The sequence below is a fragment of the Ctenopharyngodon idella genome, chromosome 7 (assembly GCF_019924925.1).
Source record: "Ctenopharyngodon idella isolate HZGC_01 chromosome 7, HZGC01, whole genome shotgun sequence".
Classification (NCBI taxonomy): Eukaryota; Metazoa; Chordata; class Actinopteri; order Cypriniformes; family Xenocyprididae; genus Ctenopharyngodon; species Ctenopharyngodon idella.
Window position 1 is genome coordinate 554,417 of NC_067226.1, and position 16,594 is coordinate 571,010.

At 40.0% G+C, this 16,594-nt stretch overlaps 1 protein-coding gene and 2 non-coding genes across 3 annotated transcripts in view; 2 read left to right on the forward strand and 1 right to left on the reverse strand.

Annotated features, from left to right (window-relative positions):
* The window catches only part of LOC127516283 (uncharacterized), a 344,148-nt gene that overhangs the window by 321,452 nt on the left and 6,102 nt on the right, over window positions 1-16,594 (reverse strand). The gene's annotated exons all lie outside the window — the stretch shown is intronic.
* On the forward strand, window positions 7,631-7,704 carry trnan-guu (transfer RNA asparagine (anticodon GUU)). Its single transcript has one exon. It is a non-coding gene; the product is annotated as a tRNA-Asn (tRNA).
* Window positions 9,494-9,566, forward strand: trnak-cuu (transfer RNA lysine (anticodon CUU)). The gene has a single exon. It is a non-coding gene; the product is annotated as a tRNA-Lys (tRNA).

Below are 16,594 nucleotides of genomic sequence, written 5' to 3' on the forward strand. Positions count from 1 at the left end.
AGAGATAGAGTTTTGCTGGCTAACCATGGAGAGAAAGGCATGAGGAAAGTTGCGGACAAGTGGGACTCTGTTCTGTATGAAGTACAATCAGTGAGACCAGAGATTAATGTGTACAGGATTACGGAAGTCCAGACTGGCAAAGAAAGAGTGGTGCACAGAAACCTGTTACTTCCAGTTCATTTCTTATCCTGGGATGATGATGAGGAGCAGTCGGTTCGATCAGCTTCCACCGATGCTACCCGTAGCGATTCTGATCCTGTTTCAAAGACAACTGAATGGTTACTGCAGATGGATGGAACACATGATAGTGATATTATGCAGGATGCCACTTGTGGTGGAGCTTCAGACATCCCTGATGAGATGACTCCTTCAGAGTGTTCTGATAATGATCAGCTAAGTCCAGAACCTGAGCACATTCCTGAACCTGTTGAGAGCACAGAGAGTTTACCTGTAGCTAAGCCAAAAGAGTCCTCCAGTTGTGTGCCTGAACCTGATAACAGACCTGTCCCTGTCATTTGCAAACAGCCCACAAGCACACTAACAAGTCACATCACTACACGATTAGGGAGATCAGTTAGGCCCCCTAACAGACTTATTTGTGAAATTGATAATCAACAAATTGTGAGAAGTGATTCAAACAGTGATGCACAAGTTATTTTTCAAGGAACTAACTTTGTTGTTGAGTTGATAAGGACATTTTTGTTTAATATGTCTGAGTCTGAATGATGATTCATATCTATAAGTCAATTGAAATGTTAAGAGTTTGACTTTGAAGTGAGTTTTTCTGAAAAGAGTTTCTTGCATTGTTGCACTGAAAAATTTTGAAGAGCAGAGATATAATTGTAACCTCTTGGAGTGTGTAGACTGCACCTCCTATAGTCTGTGTTAAGTATGGGATCTGGTACCACTCCAATCTTACGCACTTCGTAGGAAGAGAATGATTTTCTGACATACTGTATTGTAAAGCTCTTGTACTCACATCTGTTTTATTTCTTTTCTGCAAACTTTACTGTATATTCTGTTTGTTGCATATGCTGGTTCAAGCCCAATTTAGCAGAATTTAAGGGGAGTGTATGTAACGGAGTTTAAAAATATGTTAGTTAAATTCAGCATAAATTAGGGAAATGCACCATTGGCTGTAGTCCAGATCTTTCACCCATAGAAAACATTTGGCGCATCATAAAGAGGAAGATGCGACAAAGAAGACCTAAGACAGTTGAGCAACTAGAAGCCTGTATTAGACAAGAATGGGACAACATTCCTATTCCTAAGCTTGAGCAACTTGTCTCCTCAGTCCCCAGACGTTTGCAGACTGTTATAAAAAGAGGGGATGTCACACAGTGGTAAACATGGCCTTGTCCCAACTTTTTTGAGATGTGTTGATGCCATGAAATTTAAAATCAACTTATTTTTCCCTTAAAATGATACATTTTCTCAGTTTAAACATTTGATATGTCATCTATGTTGTATTCTGAATAAAATATTGAAATTTGAAACTTCCACATCATTACATTCCTTTTTTATTCACAATTTGTACAGTGTCCCAACTTTTTTGGAATCGGGTTTGTAGTTTAAAGCCCTTTGAAGCTGCACTGAAACTGTAATTTTGACCTTCAACCGTTTGGAGGCCATTGAAGTCCACTATAAGGAGAATAATCCTGGAATGTTTTCATCAAAAACCTTAATTTCTTTTCAACTGAAGAAAGAAGGACATGGACATCTTGGATGACATGGAGGTGAGTAAATTATCAGGAAAATTTTATTTGAAAGTGAACTAATCCTTTAACCTTCAGAAAAGATTACATTACACCAACTTTGGATAGATCTGGAAAGAGGTCTGATGAAACTGGTCAACATGCCCAGGTCTGAGAAGAAAACATATTAAGAAAATGTTAGTGACTATATATTGCACATGGAAAAAGATAGTTATTATTAACACTGCACACACTTTTAAATTGAACAGAAAATGAACTGTTTTATTGTATGTTTTTAAACATAATTAGAAACTTGTAAACTACATCAAAGAGGGTGTATGTTTGTTACAGTAGAAAAACAAGACAAAAAACAAGACAAAATATCATCTTAACAAAAGCAGGGGTGTGTAAAAGATTGTGTGATTGTGTGTTTTCCAGGTAGCCACATGCTATTGGAAACATGCATGTGAATTTGCATGTGCCTCATAAATGCACAGATAGCACTGCATGTGTTACATGTGTGCACAAAGTTTGCAAAAATACATGACTCTGACCGCATTACAGTTCTATATCACTTCGCCAAACGATTTCAGTTATCTCAAAGGTCCTTAGAGCCTAAAACCGCAAAAGAACCAAACCCCATAAAGAAATTGATCAAGCAAATAAATATAACAAACAAGATGATAAACTTTTTTCATGTTTTATTGTCTATGGAACGCATACTCTCATTCTCCCGCTTTATATCACATACAAACGCACACACATATAGTGCAGTCTTTATTACGCCAAGAGGATTGATCAACAGCTATTACAGACATTGTGATTTCTAAAGAAAATTGTGCTGCCACAAAGGACTAATTAATGACCAGTGACGTTGTGATTAATTGCCTCTCTTGCGGAACTGGAACGAAGTGAAAAAGAGCGCGTGCTGTCTTTGAAGACACTGACCATCCAGCACGGATGATTCCTTTCCCTAGACCTCGGGGTGGGGTTTTGTTTCCTGGAAATGGGGAAGTGTTTTACATTTTACACTTTTTCATGTGTTGTGTGTATGTGTGATTGTGTACGTTGTAGTTGTGAGTTTTACGGTTTTATGAACATGATTACCCTACTCTGTGTACGGGACGGGGCGGCGCTGATCTTTTCGCTTTCTAAATTGATTGCTGGATCACGATTTCTAGTGTGCTGTGTAGGGCTGGGAATAACCACTAGAGTGCAGTGTAGTGCAGTGTTAAAGTTTCACTTGTGTAGCGCCATTTGTCCTAGTGAGAGTGTACCGAGTAAATGTTCGTTGAACTAATTTAAATGCTTCTTTATATAAGGGTTATATTTCTTTGTATACAATTGTCAAAGTAATACCTTTCTATAAAGTCCTGGTGTTGTAATGTACCCTCTGTCCTTCATTAATTTGATTAAACCTCTTTAAGTTAAATCAGAGGTTTATTACAATAACAACAAAGAAATAATCTTACCTTGAACAGTTTCCTTCTTTAGCACACGCAGAGATTCCGTTGGTTGATGGCAGCGCTTTCTGCAGTTGTCTGAATGGCTCGTTGAAGATGCTCCGCCCCCATGTGCTGTTTTTACAGTACGAGACTGTTTTTCTCAGGAACAAATTTCTTTTACTGTTAAATGCTGTAAATTTACTGCAAGTACTTAATTTGCCGACCATTAGCTGTAAATTTACAGGATTTAACGGTTTATTGAAATAACAGTATTTTATTGTTGGAAATTGGCTGTAATTTTACAGCAATTTTTTACAGTGTAAAATGGTTACTTGAGTTTGTAGTTTCTCTGTATTAATGTGAATTGTCTGTATTAGTGTTTTATATTTTATTTTCTTTAATGTATGCTTTATTTAGAATTGTCCACTATATGTTCACAATCACTTTGAGAAAATGTAATCAGCAGAGTCGCATATCTCGTCCTGCTGACTTCTCATGCAACATCGATGCACTGTATGCTGATCAGCCTTTTGGTGCTGTTTGTCCCAGTCTTGTCTTGTCCCAGGCCCAGTAAAGCAACTTTGAGTGACCATCCACCTGATCTCAGCCTGAATTATTCCATCCAACACACACACAGTCATATATATATATATATATATATATATGTATATGTATTATAGGCAATTAAAGGCTCATTATTATGACATATTCTGATTTTAAATTTCTCATTTTACCTACAGTATCTCACAGAAGTGAGTATACCCCTCACATTTTTGTAAATATTTTATTATATCTTTTCATGTGACAACACTGAAGAAATGACACTTTGCTACAATGTAAAGTAGTGAGTGTACACCTTGTATAACAGTGTAAATTTGCTGTCCCCTCAAAATAACTCAACACATAGCCATTAATGTCTAAACCGCTGGCCACAAAAGTGAGTATACCCCTAAGTGAAAATGTCCAAATTGGGCCCAAAGTGTCAATATTTTGTGTGGCCACCATTATTTTCCAGCATTGCCTTAACCCTCTTGGGCAATAGAGTTCACCAGAGCTTCACAGGTTGCCACTGGAGTCCTCTTTCACTCCTCCATGACGACATCACAGAGCTGGTGGATGTTAGAGACCTTGCGCTCCTCCACCTTCCATTTGAGGATGCCCCACAGATGCTCAATAGGGTTTGGGTACCCTCAGCTTCTTTAGCAAGGCAATGGTTGTCTTAGAGGTGTGTTTGGGGTCATGTTGGAATACTGCCCTGCGGCCCAGTCTCCGAAGGGAGAGGATCATGCTCTGCTTCAGTATGTCACAGTACATGTTGGCATTCATGGTTCCCTCAATGAACTGTAGCTCCCCAGTGCCGGCAGCACTCATGCAGCCCCAGACCATGACACTCCCACCACCATGCTTGACTGTAGGCAAGACACACTTGTCTTTGTACTCCTCACCTGGTTGCCGCCACACACGCTTGACACCATCTGAACCAAATATGTTTATCTTGGTCTCATCAGACCACAGGGCATGGTTCCAGTAATCCATATCTGCTTGTCTTCAGCAAACTGTTTGCAGGCTTTCTTGTGCATCATCTTTAGAAGAGGCTTCCTGCTGGGATGACAGCTATGCAGACTAATTTGATGCAGCGTGCAGCATATGGTCTGAGCACTGACAGGCTGATCCCCCACCCCTTCAACCTCTGCAGCAATGCTGGCAGCACTCATACGTCTATTTCCCAAACACAACCTCTGGATATGACGCTGAGCACGTGCACTCAACTTCTTTGGTCAACCATGGCGAGGCCTGTTCTGAGTGGAACCTGTCCTGTTAAACCGTTGTATGGTCTTGGCCACCATGCTGCAGCTCAGTTTCAGGGTCTTGGCAATCTTCTTATAGCCTACGCCATCTTTATGTAGAGCAACAATTCTTTTTTTCAGATCCTCAGAGAGTTCTTTGCCATGAGGTGCCATGTTGAACTTCCAGTGACCAGTATGAGAGGGTGAGAATGATAACGTACTCGGTTACGAACGTAACCTCGGTTCCCTGAGATATGGAGCGAGTACTGCGTATGGGGAAAGGTCTCCTTTTCCTCGCTGCTGAAGACTTTTTCAATAGCGCAGTGTAACTGCATGGCCATTGGTTCAAACTAGAGAACTTTTTGAGCCAATGACGGCGCGGCGGAGCTGCGCAAGCCTATGGCGATGCGGCGCGCCAAAGCCCGCCAAAATGGGCGGGGCGTATGGCTATATAAGCGGGCATTTCGCCATAGGATTTCAGGTCATTCGACTGAAGCGACGACACTGAAGCCGCAGCCTCGTGGCATGGCATAGAACGCAGTACTCGTTCCGTACCTCAGGGAACCGAGGTTACGTTCGTAACCGAGTACGCTTATATAGCCATACGCCCCGCCCATTTTGGCGCGCCGCATTGCCATAGGCTCGCGCAGCTCCGCCGCGCCGTCATTGGCTCAAAAAGTTCTCTAGTTTGAACCAATGGCCGTGCAGTTACACTGCACTATTGAAAAAGGCTTCAGCAGCGAGAAAAAGGAGACCTTTCCCCATACGCAGTACGAGTGAAGTATCGAAAGGGAACACCAAATTTAACACACCTGTTCCCCATTCACACCTGAGACCTTGTAACACTAACGAGTCACATGACACTGGGGAGAGAAAATGGCTAATTGGGCCCAATTTGGACATTTTTACTTAGGGGTGTACTCACTTTTGTGGCCAGTGGTTAGACATTAATGGCTGTGTGTTGAGTTATTTTGAGGGGACAGCAAATTTACACTGTTATACAAGCTGTACACTAACTACTTTACATTGTAGCAAAGTGTCATTTCTTCAGTGTTGTCACATGAAAAGATATAATAAAATATTTACAAAAATGTGAGGGGTGTACTCACTTCTGTGAGATAATGTATGTGCTGTGGTGGTAACTTTCTTACTGTGGTGGTCCACCACTTGAAGGAATGTAAAGAAAACACTCTAGTATTGGCGGTCTCAATGTGTGTGCGTATGCCAGTTCACCTTACTTTTTGCGTGTGGACTATGACACTAAATAAATTCTTCCAGTAAAGCATAATGATTAAGGGGGGCCTCACACAAAGAGAAGCCTAGGGGTCCCTGACCACCTTAATCCACCCCTGATAATATCGCTCTCAGTTTATTTTTTTTTTTTTTTTGGTTATTATGAGAAAGAACCATGTAATATTCATCCACACATTCACTCAACCTGACGCACAACCAAAACAATGTTGTTCCGCAAAATATGTTGTTTTTTAACCGCTTGAGGTCTAAAGGTTACATTGTGTACCTTTGATTTACATAATTTATAATAAGTATCTAATCTGAAAATGTAACGCCCAATGTGGGGCTCGAACCGTGCTCTACCGACTGAGCTAGCCGGGCCAATTAAAAACATGGCGAACAGCTCTTCTTACTATTTACAGATCCATGCCTTCCATCTGTTACCGAAGCGGTTTAAAGGTTCAGAACTACATGACTGTTGTAGTTTATCCATGTCAAATTTGCGTTCAAACATAGAATATTACGAAAAAAATAGATTCAGTGAGTTCCTCATGTTACATAAATCAGTGCGTAGTGTTAATATTAGCATATATATGAAATATTTCCAATCAGGGGGCCTCAACAAAATTCCAAGGGTTCTTTAAGATGAGTTAAAATATTTAAAATAAGACAAAACAAGTATTAAAATAAACTAAAGCAAAAATCAAGGTATTTCTTAGTATTTGATTATTTTTTCTAACAAATATAGATCATTCTAGTCATGCCAAGCTCTAAAATATTTGGTAGATATAGGAGGGCCTTGAAGTCAAAAAGGTTGAGATCCAAAATTAGAAGTCCAAAATTGGAGCAACAAATGTTTTGCAGTGTATTAAGCCTAGTGTGTTTCAACCATAGACTGTGGTTTTAACCCGTAGCTTGACACCTGGCACTGACACCTCAGTCCCATTTCATTGGGTTTCGATCAAAATCAAATGCAAATACACAAATTACTACAAATATCATGTTGTTGTATATATAATAATAAAACAAACATACTAATTATAAAATAATTTTAACACAAAAGTTGCAGGTGTTGGATGCTGAAAGTAGAAGAGGAAAAATGTTAATTGTGTTTGTTTTCAGAAAATGTCCCGATCAAAGTCACATAAGCCAATGAGTGTCCTGACTGTAGTGGTTTGCATCCACAGAGAATTGACCTTCTGATGCTGGCAACACACCCCTTCCCCATCAGAAGAAATGGTATGACCTCTTTCAGGAAGTATGTGTAGCCTATAGACACGGCACATACATAAAACCATAATCTATAGGGGCCATTCTCATAGAAACAATAAGTTCTAGTAGTTAAATTTATTCATTCAAGTTAAATTAAGTACATTTAAAAACAATTAAATTATGGGGCAAATAACAAATAACTGTTTATAATGCTTATGTTCACATAAAGTACTTCGGTTTTGGACAAGGTGTCATCTTTGTCTCTGTGGCGCAATCGGTTAGCGCGTTCGGCTGTTAACCGAAAGGTTGGTGGTTCGAGCCCACCCAGGGACGAAAGCAAATTTTGGATAAAAAACTTTATACCACCGCTATCTGGTGGTGTTGCACAAAACTATCATACGTGTGGCTGTGTAACAACACCCAGTCAGGGCGAGCTATTCCATCTTTGCTGAGCAAATGGTGTTCTCTGGTTTCATCTTTGTGAGGATTCCTTGGCCAATCACGTGTCATATTTTCATCTTTGCTGAGCTAATGGCATTCCCTAGCTTCATCATTGAGAGGATTCCTTGGCCAATCACGCTTTGTATCTTGAGCCGCCTACGTTTTATGCAGTTTTCAGTGAAATATCAGTATTATTACAAAGACATTATCCTGGCTGACAAGTGATTTCTTTTTCATTTATAATCAGCATTCTTTGTAGACTATTGGGAGATTTCAACCCTGTCTGAGGTGGGACTCAAACTGGCTTCATTCACGTCAGTGATTCTTGATTATTGATTATTTGTTGTTTGAAGCAGTAGTTTGGATTTGGATTTGATGAGTACCTGCAACTAGCAAACAACACTGTCTTACTAATGCCCACAAAGATGGATGCAGAATCACAACAAAAAATAATAAAAAACTGTTAACCACATTAAATGGGAATATTTAAGAATCTTCTTGCACCAATATAAGATTTGATGCTCTGTAATTAATATCCAGAAATATTAATTTTGTGAAGCGGGCTTATAAGGCACAGCTTCATTGACCCATTTTGTTCCTAATAAGCCCACTATGCCCATTTACATTTGTTTATTTGTGCTTTTATCCAAAGTGACTTACAAATAAGGATTATAAATTCAATGAACCTTATATAAAATTGCATTTAATGACATCATTGTACTCAGAACACATTCATTTAATTCTTGGACTTCACCCACTCACATTATGTTCAGTGTGGGACAAAATGGGCACTCTGAGAAACAAATGAATTGTAAGGAATATAAGGAATTATAGGGCTTAAAAACAAGGGAAGTCTCATAAGCTTGCTGCATAGATACTAAAATATTAAATATATTATGTTTATTAAAACTCTAATCCATATTTGGCCAAGAATTTTAAATTAGTTAAGAACATGATTCAAAACTCGTGCTTATTTAATAATAATAATAATAATAATAATAATAATTTATATTAAAACACAAATAGTCAGTTTATTTGGAGCACATTATAAGCCGTAAGACTTATAATGTTAAAAAGTCATAAAACATATATAAAACTAGTTAACTAAAGCACAGATTCAATCACACCTATACTTGATTGTTAACTTCCATAGTTAACAACCAAATGCGCTAACCGATTGCACCACAGAAACAGCCGCCCATGTTGAATATGGTAGTGCATCTTTATAAAAAAAAGAACTATGGTGTTACTATTGTAAAATTGTAGTAGCCAAGTTTTTTTTTTACAGATTGATTATTTTTAATCTTATAGTTATACTACAAAGATCATATATAGTTAAGATATAGTTACTGCAATAAAACTAAAAATGGTGAATTTGTTATTAGGTTACTTCAGTAAAACCATAGTAACTTTCACATTTTAGTCTATTAATTGATCACAGTATTGTCGTCGTAGAATACTTGTATAGTAATGTAAAAGTATGCACTTCTTTTTCTGAAAAAAACAAAAAAAACATTGTCTATCACAACAATGTTTTGATGACTGTAGATTAGCTGCATTTCTATTGTGCTCACTGAATTGGTTCTTTAATTCTACTAATATTTGTACTGGAGTAAATTAGTGTTGGTCTTAGAATAATATATCAGATATACAACAACAATTCAATACTTGATGCTGTTCAGCCCGGCTAGCTCAGTCGGTAGAGCATGAGACTCTTAATCTCAGGGTCGTGGGTTCGAGCCCCACGTTGGGCGATACTTTTTTTCGTTAACTTTCCTTAGGAAAGAGTGACTCTGGATAATCAGAAACTATGCGGGAGAGGGAAGATTAAACAGCCTATGGCAGAACATTTTGTGTGAAATAAGTTGTGGTTTTAAATAAAAGCATGGCTTTTAGATTCACATTTTTAAGAGCCTTACAAAATCATGTAATTTAAGAGATTAGTTCACTTCAGAATTAAAATTTCCTGATAATTTACTCACCCCCATGTCATCCAAGATGTGTATATCATTCTTTCTTCAGTCAAAAAGAAATGAATGTTTTTGAGGAACATTTCTAGGAATTTTCTCCATATAGTGGACTCCACCAGGGTACAGGTTGAAAGTCCAAATTGCAGCTTCAAAGGGCTCTACACAATCCTAGCCGAGGAATAAGGGGCTTGTCTAGCGAAACGATCTGTCATTTTCTAAAAAAAAAAAAAAAAATACATATATATATATATATATATACTTTTTAACCACAAATGCTTGCCTTGCAATGCTCTGTGATGCGCCACGCATTACGTAATCACGTTGGAAAGGTCACGTGTGACATAGGCGGAAGTATTGATCCATTGTCGACAAAGTGAACGTGCAAAGACTAAGTCAAACACCCTTTACAAAAAAAAGGTAAAACAATGATGTCGGATGATTTTGAAGTTGGAGGAGAAAATGAGATGTTTTTACGCCCTACCGTGGTATTTCCGCCTATGTCACGCAAGACCTTTCCAACGTGATTACTTAATGCACAGCGCATCGCAGAGCAGTGCAAGACGAGCATTTGTGGTTAAAAAGTATGTAATTTTTTTTTTTTTTTTTTTTTTTAGAAAATTACCAATCGTTTCACTGAGACCCTTATTCCTCGGCTGAGATCGTGTTGAGCCCTTTGAAGCTGCACTGAAACTGCAATTTGGACTTTCAACCTGTTGTAACCCGGTGAAGTCCACTATATGGAGAAAAATCCTGGAATGTTTTCCTCAAACACCTTAATTTCTTTTTCAACTGAAGATAGAAAGACATAAACATCTTGGATGACATGGGGGTGAGTAAATTATCAGGAAATTTTAATTCTGAAGTGAACTAATCATTTAATTTTATCAAACTATTACAATGTGTATTTTGCGTATGAAATTTATTTAATTAATTCTTCATGTATCACAGTTAGCAATGCCAGAGTTTTAAGAGTAAAAAGAGAGTTACAAAAAAAAGCTAGAGCAGAAATGTAACTGCGGAAAAGTAGAGAAAAGAAAGAGGGAGAACATGTAATGGTAAGAAGTTCTTATGCTATTTGTGTTTATAGATTTATTACATGCTCACTGCAGAGGGTGTGTCTAAATAGAATAAACATGATGATGATGAAGAAACAAATCAAAAAATGTAGTATGCATGCCTACAGTATTTGTGATCCTAATGTTATGGTAATGCTATTGTAAAAATGTAGTTGTGGTAATGTTATGGTAATTTTGTAATCTTGTCAATGTCCAATTTCCCTCCTTTCAGTCTTACACATACAAACTCAATAGTTTTCAGCTCGTAACCATAAAGATGTGTCATTGTATCCCTGCTGACTGAGAGGAGGCTGCTGCTAACCCCTAACTGACAAACATTGTAAAGTAGTTTTTATTTGAAAAGAGGCTCTAGAAGGACTTTAGTGGAAACAGCACAACCTTAAAATGGACATGAGCCTTGGACCTTGAGCAATACACTAGGCATTTAAAACTACTGTTTAGTGACTTGCTGTAGCCTACTATGTGTGTCTGATATCAAATGGCAAGATAATATTGAAGTCAAGTACTTGTTCATTAATGTTTTGTGTTTTTCTTTGGTTTGGTATATTCTATTTCATACAATTTTCATGCATTCAGCTTGAAGTTTATGCTTGATGCAATAGATTATTTTAAATGGATCTACAGTGGGTACGGAAAGTATTCAGACCCCCTTAAATTTTTCACTCTCTGTTATATTGCAGCCATTTGCTAAAATCATTTAAGTTAATTTTTTTTCCTCATTAATGTACACACAGCACCCCATATTGACAGAAAAACACAGAATTGTTGACATTTTTGCAGATTTATTAAAAAAGAAAAACTGAAATATCACATGGTCCTAAGTATTCAGACCCTTTGCTGTGACACTCATATATTTAACTCAGGTGCTGTCTGTTGTGTATTTACGACATGCAAATTGACCTTTCTGTGTTTCCGTATACCCTCCCTGTGTTACGTTATTCTATTGAGAATACGCCATAGAGTCATATAGTGTTATGCAGGAATAAAAACGGCACGCACCTGTTTTATGCTCGCTCCTGCCTCTCGTGTATTTCTTAAATATAAAGGAAATATATAACATAATTGGCGACGAGGACCCTTCGTACCACGTTAAGTTTTGTTGTTTTTGAACTTTGGTCGATGTTTCAAGACTGAAGATGTTCGCAGCGCTAATTCTCCACTCCGAGCACGCCATTCTCCACGAGGGAGAGGGAGAGTGAATGCACGGCAACCTCGTAATGTGGCAAAGCCGCGACAGTCGGAACAGAACGAGTTGTCTTCGCTGGAAGGAAATAGAGTGAAAGACAGAAAAAGAAGTTGACGACGGAACGCGGAGCAAGAAAAAGGAGGAGAAATTAAAAGAGCTGACGAACGGAAACAAAGAGGGGAGTGAGTAAAAAGAAAAATGGCTGGATTAATTGGTTGTATTGGGCCGTTTGATGAATCAGTAGAGCAGTGGAGTGCTTATACGGAACGTTTTGACTACTTTGTGCTGGCAAACGAAATAAAAAATGAAGCAATTGTGCCAACATTTCTGAGTGTCATGGGTGTGAAAACGTTCAGTTTGCTGCGAAGTTTAACTCAGCCGCAGAAACCAGGCGACAAATCATATGAGGAAATAGTGGGCTTACTCAAAGATCACTATTCACCCAAACCACTGATGATCGCAGAGAGATTCAGGTTTCATAAAAGAAATCAGCAAGATGGTGAATCCATCTCGCAATTTGTGGCTGTGCTGAAACGATTATCCGAACATTGTGAGTTTGGCCAGTCATTGAGTGACACAATACGTGACAGGCTTGTTTGTGGTCTTCGAAGTGAAGCTATACAAAAGCGACTACTAACTGAAAGTAACTTAACATTGCAGAAGGCCATAGAAATCAGCACGTCAATGGAAATGGCTGCAAAAGAGGCACAACAACTAAGTGCTTCCACCCAAGTACACAAAGTGTATGCTGATTCAAAGAACAAGTCAAACTCAGATAAGCCATGTTACCGCTGTGGAAAAGTGGGGCATCAACCTGGAGATTGTTGGTGCAAGGACATGAACTGTAAAAAATTGCGTCAAGAAAGGTCACATTGAACGTGCCTGCAAAAACAAAAAGACACAACCAAGCAAAAATGCTGGACCTAAAAAGAAAAATTACCATAAATTCAAACAAAAGCATGTGAACCAAATGGAAAGTGCCCAGCACACACAGAGTGATTCGGGACCTGAGGAAGAGGACGTGTTATGCGTTTTATCTGTTTCAGGAGATGAACAGGGCTATTGGGTGACTCCTCTTCTAAATGGGAAACCAGTACGGATGCAGGTGGACACAGGAGCTGCGGTATCACTGGTGTCAGTGACAACATTGAAAGAAACGTTGCCGCATCTCACACCTCAGCCATCCAACATTACACTGAAGACCTACACAGGTGAGATAGTTCCTGTTAAAGGGGTAATTGAGGTGACAGTTGAACTAAATATGCAGAAGAAGAAACTACCGCTGTACGTTATCGAAGGCAATCACCCAGCTTTGCTAGGAAGGACTTGGCTGGAAAGGATTAAGCTGGATTGGCAAGAGGTCCGTCTGGTCAACGAAAACACAAAACTCCAAGGGATTCTAAATAAGTATTCGGATGTGTTCAGTGACGAACTAGGAAGTATGAAGGACACTGCAGTGAAACTGATGGTGAAACCAGGCAGTCAACCAAAGTGTTTGAAAGCCAGACCAGTGGCGTACGCCATTAAACCCAAGGTTGAAGCTGAATTAGAGAGACTAGTAAAGGCTGGAGTTCTGCGACCAGTACACACGAGTGAGTGGGCGACGCCAATCGTGCCGGCCTTAAAAAAAGACGGGTCCCTTCGACTATGTGGAGATTTTAAGGTCACCATAAACCCGGTTCTGACCCCAGAGCAGTATCCCCTGCCTCTTATTGAGGATCTCTTTTCCAATCTCGCTGGGGGCCAACAGTTCAGTAAAATAGATTTGTGCCAGGCATACTTGCAGATGCACGTGGACCCAAATTCACAAGAACTTCTTACCATCGTGACCCATAAGGGGATGTATCAATATCAGAGGCTTCCTTTTGGGATTACCTCGGCACCGGCTCTGTTCCAAAGAGCAATGGACCAGATTCTCAGTGGGCTGACCGGGGTGCAGTGTTATCTTGATGATTTGCTGATCACCGGGAAGGATGAGCAAGAGCATTTGAGTAACCTAGAAGCCACCTTGCAGAGACTGCAGAATTTTGGACTGAAGGTCAGGAAGGACAAGTGTGAGTTTTTCTGCCCTTCTGTTGAGTATTTGGGCCACGTGATTGATAGTTCTGGACTTCACAAGGCGCCCTCAAAGGTGAAGGCGATACTAGAAGCGCCAGCTCCGCAAAACGTGAGTCAGCTTCGGTCTTTTTTGGGCCTGTTGACTTATTATGCGAAATTTGTGCCAAATCTAGCTAACAGGCTGAAACCGTTGTACGAGCTACTGAACAAATCCAAAAAGTGGGAATGGACTAAACAATGTGAAGAATCCTTCAATGAAGTAAAAACAGCCTTAGCTCAGTCTGAAGCTCTCACTCATTTCAACCCCGCCCTGCCAGTGCAGTTGGCATGTGACGCATCGCCCTATGGCGTGGGGGCGGTGGTGTCACACATCATGCCATCGGGTGAGGAAAAACCCATCGCTTTTGCATCACGAACTTTGAGTAAGGCAGAATGTAACTATGCCCAAATCGAGCGTGAGGCACTCGCTATTGTGTTTGGGGTGAAGAAATTTCATCAATTCTTATTTGGAAGACGATTTACGCTTCTAACTGATCACAGACCTCTCACCTCCATCTTTGGCCCACATTCAGGTATTCCTTCACTTGCAGCCGCAAGAATGCAGCGTTGGGCCCTTCTTCTGTCTGCACATCAGTATGAGATAAAATACAGAAGATCAGAATATCATGCTAATGCTGATGGGCTCTCCCGACTTCCGTTGCCCACTTCACATCCAGAACCAGCAAAGGCAGACATTTTCTACTTCAAAGAGGTGGACAATTCCCCTGTAACGGCAGCTCAGGTAAAAAAGCACACACGTACTGACCCAGTGATGTCCAAGGTTTTGGATCTCGTGCTCAGAGGGGAAGTAGGAGAAATGTCACCACTCCTAAGGCCTTATGTGACCAGGAGAAATGAGCTAACAGTAGAATCTGGATGTCTACTATGGGGCTCAAGGGTCATTATTCCACCACCATTGAGACAACAAGTTCTGGAGGAACTTCATTCGGGACACTGTGGAGTAGTTCGGATGAAGGAAATCGCCCGTAGCTACCTTTGGTGGCCAGGTGTGGACTCGGAGATTGAGGAAAAAGCAAAAACGTGCAGTGCATGTCAAAAGCTGAGAAATACCCATCAACCAGCCCCGTTACACCCCTGGCAATGGCCTGAGGAACCATGGGTTGAGAGTCCATATTGATTTTGCTGGGCCATTGGAAGACCATATGTTTTTAGTTCTTCTTGATGCCCACAGCAAATGGCCAGAGGTTGAGGTAATGAAAGGCACATCATCATTGAAAACTGGAAGCCCTTCGTTCAATTTTTGGTCGTTTTGGCCTGCCACAGCAACTTGTCAGTGACAATGGGCCTCAGCTGGTCTCGGAGGAGTTTGAGGCTTTCATGAAGGTCAACGGGATTCAGCACATTCGTTCAGCACCTTATCACCCGTCAACTAACGGTCTTGCTGAGCGGTTTGTCCAGACAATGAAGCAGGCTCTCAAGTCGACACAGGGTAAAGGATCACTGAATCAGCGCCTCAACACTTTTCTACTTTCCTATAGAAACACCCCCCATGCCACCACTAAAGTATCTCCTGCCACCGCTATGTTCAAAAGACAACTTCGCACTCGTCTGGATTTGTTGAAACCCCTGAAAACAAAACAGACTGTTCAAGCGCAACAAAACCTTCAGATGGAACGACGTCTAAAAGCAAAACATCGTTGTTTCAGACCGGGAGACAAAGTGCTAGCTCGTAACTATGGGAAGGGTGTCAAATGGCTACCAGCAGTAGTGATCGCACAAACAGGGCCAGTGTCTTACACTGTTGAACTTGCTGATGGTCATCTCATCTGGAAAAGGCATGTAGACCAGTTACTAGCTGCAAATTCAGGTGACAACTCAGGAGAACAGGTGACTATAGATCCTTACCTGGAAATTGCTCCAGAATACCATCATCTGTCAGAGAATTCTTCCACACCAACTCCTGAGAATACACAGACTGAGACTCTGCCTAGTCAGGTGAAACAGACTGTTCCAGTTACAAGTCAGTCAGTGCCCTTGTCAAAGCAAATCCCTGCTAAAGAGACTGTAACTGTGGATGTACCTACAGTTCGGCCATATCCTAAAAGAGAACGTCGACCTCCAAATAGACTGACACTCTAGATAGTGACAAACCCACAACAATGGGGCAGAATAATCCCCAGGGTTATGTCTGGGAATAGAGGTAGTCTACCCTCTTTCCCTAGTTAGTTTAAAAAAAAAAAAATCTTCTGAATAATGTATGCTGACACATACATCTGAAGTTTAAAAGAAGTGTGTTTAAAAGAATGTTACAGTTGATGTAATCTTTATTTTCTTTACTACTTTGAATTTAGGGGGGAGGAATATGTTGTGTATTTACGACATGCAAAATGACCTTTCTGTGTTTCCATATACCCTCCCTGTGTTACGTTATTCTATTGAGAATACGCCATAGAGTCATATAGTGTTATGCAGGAATAAAAACGGCACGCACC